Here is a 4,351-nt window from a genome sequence, read left to right as displayed (position 1 = left end):
TATATATATATATATACATACATATATATACATACATACATATATATATATATATATATATATATATATATATATATATATATATACTTATATATATAGTACATGACTCTCTACCACAGCTAGGATCAACGAGGGTCAGGCAATGGCTGCTGATGACTCAGCAGGTAGACCTATAAGCACTTCCAAAATATCCATCCCTTTCTCCCAAGTGTGGTGAGGTTACAGACGCTAATAGAAATTATTGGGCCTGAACGGGGCTAGTACTCCCGTCCAACAGACTGCGAGATAGAAACGATTCCAATAGGATTCCACAGCGGCATGAAGTACATCCAGTTGCTCAGACAGTGACAGTGGCACGTATTAGATAAAAAGGGGAAAAGGAAATCTAACTCGTCAAAGCAATAGCAATATAAATCAATGCTATACAAATTCGAGTGGAAAATCATTAGAGGTGTAACATATTTAGCGTGAATGAGCGTTTCCCCCCAGTGGTGATCCCATGTCTGGCTTACGGGCAGGGCAGAGGAAGGTATTAACTGTCATGGTGGAATTCATCTTCCAAGATAAAGTTCAGATACTTTGTATGGTTGTATGACAGATACAGTAGGTTTAAATCATGTTTGGCATTTGCTAAATTTAGTATTTACAAAGGACAATTAGCAAAGCCATATTAGCACATTTAATTTTTATTCTGTATAAGAATCTCCTAATGCTATACGTCTAGCTTCTCATATTACATGTTCAGATTTACTTTTCAAATATAACTGACTTTTGCTGATATATCTCACCAGAAATGTCATACATTCTATCAAAGAGTATCTCCAAACAGGTTTGACTTTTCGTCTAATTGCATATGCAAAAAATATGCTAGTCAGTGATCAAAACATTTGTATTATTTTTTATTGTGAATGACAAAAACAAAGCAATTCGAACAATGTTTCCATCGTGAAGGAATTGTGTGAGTCATTCTGTTCATTGACACACACACACACACACACTCTCTCTCTCTCTCTCTCTCTCTCTCTCTCTCTCTCTCTCTCTCTCTCTCTCTCTCTCTCTCCTCTGAGTCAAGTTATCTTAAATAGATGTTTGTGATGGACAAAAATAGACTGGCCAAGCTTCCTGTTTGCGCTGCTCTCGAGTGCCTCTTTTATGTGAACGATATCACTTTCATATTATCTTTTTTAACTATTTCTGGACTGCAGCCATTAAATTTCCTTGGAAATGAACCATGGGGGTAATGTTAGGGTGAGAGTAGATTACAGAAACTTTATTTTATTTCCATTCTTTAACAACTGATAAATAACCCTAATATGCATAAAATGTATCTGGAATCCTATGAAAAATGTGAAAGAACTTATAACTTATATATATATATATATATATATATATATATATATATATATATATATGTATATATATACTTATATATATGTATATGTATATGTGTATATATATACATATATATATATATATATATGTATATATATACATATGTATATATATAAATGACAAAACACGTCATTATTCTTGATTAAGCATAAGTGATTACAGTCATTATGACATTATTTCAGTAATCCAGTAATCTGTAGCATATTGTTATTCTAAACCTACCGTAATTTACGAAACTGATATATTAATCAGAACATTGCAAACACACAGACACGCACACACACACACACACACACATATATATATATATATATATATATATATATATATATATATATATATATATATACTGCATAGTTATGCTCTCTGGTAGAGGTGTATGGACACTACCACAGTACGTCCTGCGTGCCATATCAAGCCACTAAAAAGACAGCTGCTGTTTTGCAGACCTGGTTTTTAGTAAATGTGGAAAATAAGTTGGCCAAAGCATCAGCCACCCGTTGAGATACTAACGGATAGAGTGTTATTGGGTCCTTTGCTGGCCAGACAGTACTACAATGGATCTCTCTCTCTCTCTCTCTCTCTCTCTCTCTCTCTCTCTCTCTCTCTCTCTCTCTCTCTCATTACGGATTTTTCCTACACCTGACAACACTAAGATTGCCAATCAATTCTTCTTAGCACAAGGGGTTAACCACTGAGGTGTATTTGATCAGTGGCTACTTTCCTCTTTGTAAGGGTAAAAGAGACTCTTTAGCTATAGTAAGCAGCTCTTCTAGGAGAAGGACACTCCAAAATCAACCCATTCATCTCTATTCTTCAATTGTGCTATAACCTCTGTACCATGGTCTCCCACCGTCTTGGGGTAGAGTTCTTTTGCTTAGGGGTACATTCAGGAACGCTTTTCTATCTTATTTCTCTTCCTATTGTGCTTTTTTGAATTTTTATAGTTTATATATGAAAGAGTTATTATAAAGTTATAACTGTTCTTAAAATATGTTATTTTTATTGTTCATTTCTTCTCTTGTAGTTTATTTATTTCCAAATTTCCTTTCCTCACTAGGCTAATTTTCCTGATGGAGCCCTTGGGCTTACAGCATCCTACTTTCCCAACTAGGGCTGTAGCTTAGATAATAACAATAATAATAATAATAATAATAATAATAATAATAACTAGCAGAACCCATTAAATTACACGAAATGATATTTTCAATACTAATTATCTTGCTCCTAACCTATACATGTTTGAATAAAATGTCCCGAGATTAATTTTATAATCTAGGTTATGGAAATTGATAGAACTCATTCTTTTTGTCTAATATTTGAAAAAATTCAGGTGCTAGAAATGTGAATTTGTAAGAGTATACCATGAAATTATTCCCGTTTTCTTTAAAGCGTGAATTTATAATAGTATACCATCAAATTATTTCCGTTTTCTTTAAAGCATGACACAAAATAATAAAACACACGTTATCGTATTAAGATAATAACAATAATAATAATAATAATAATAATAATAATATGCCCACTGCCAATAACTGTAGTTGATGAGGGGCATGCGATCATAAAAATCCTCTGCTAAACTAAAACCCATGCTTGAAGCTATTATTATTATCATTGATACTACCTAAATTATACTCAATTTTTTTTTAATGAAGTGCATTTGCACCGACTCGCAGCGGTGCCCATTTAGCTCGGAAAAGTTTCCTGCTACCTGATTGGTTAGAATTATCTTGTCCAACCAATCAGCGATCAGGGAACTTTTACGAGCTAAAAGGGGCCCCCTGAGAGTCGATGCAAATCTGCCTTGCTAAAAAGAATTGACTATAGTAACAATCCTAGTTGGAAAAGCAGGATGTTATAACCACAAGGGCTCCAGCAGGGAAAAATAGCCCATTATGGAAAGGAAACAATGAAGTAAGTAAACTACAAGAGAATTAATGAACAATTAAAATAGAATATTTCAAGAACAATAACAACATTGAAATAGATTTATATATATATATGTATATATATGTATATATATATATATATATATATATATATATATATATATATATATATATATATATATATACCTGTATATATATATATATATATATATATATATATATATATATATATATATATCATAAAAACATAAAAAGAATGAGAAAATAAATAAGATAGAACAGTGTGCCCGAGTATACCTTCCAGCAAGAGAACACTACCCCAAGACAGTGAAAAACCATGGTACACAGGCTATGGCACAAATCAAGGCTAGAGACCAATGGTTGATTTTGGAGTGTCCTTCTCCTAGAGGAGCAGCTTTCCATTCTACACTTACCAAGAGAAAAGTAGCCACTGAACAATTACAGTGCAGTGGGCATCCCCTTGAGCGAAGAAGAATTGTATGGTGATCTCGGTGTTGTCAAGTTTATGCGGAAAGAGGAGAATGTGGAAAGAATAGGCCAGACTATTCAGTGTATGTGTAGGCAAAGGAAAATAAGAAGTTTGAGGGATCGCTAGTCAATTGACCCAATAACTCTCTATCGGTACTAGAGGGCATATCAGGCAACCGGCCCCTTATTGTAAAGCGGGGTTTACACGGGCAAGCAGCTCGTCGAGCCTGGCTCGACAACCCTGTGTTTGAATTGATGTTCGAGCGTGTAAACGGGGTATTTGGTTGTCGAGCGCGCTCGTCGAACGGCTCCATGAAAGTCAGGCTCGTCTTGACTTTTGTGGGCGGAGCTACATTGTTTGACGAGCGGTGTGAACGTGTGAACGGGTGTCGAGCATCGAACCTCAGTTGTTATTCAAACCTGCTAGAGGAAACATCATCAAAGAAATGAATAATGGCTGCCATTAATGAAAGCAAGAATGAGAAGGAAGTCGTACTTTGATTTCATACATACATATCGGGCTCATCCAGCTTTATGGAAAGTTAAATCAAAAGACTATTCCAATAAAGTAGCCAGAAACA

The sequence above is a fragment of the Palaemon carinicauda genome, chromosome 1, assembly GCF_036898095.1.
Source record: "Palaemon carinicauda isolate YSFRI2023 chromosome 1, ASM3689809v2, whole genome shotgun sequence".
Classification (NCBI taxonomy): domain Eukaryota; kingdom Metazoa; phylum Arthropoda; class Malacostraca; order Decapoda; family Palaemonidae; genus Palaemon; species Palaemon carinicauda.
This window is presented reverse-complemented; position numbering follows the sequence as displayed.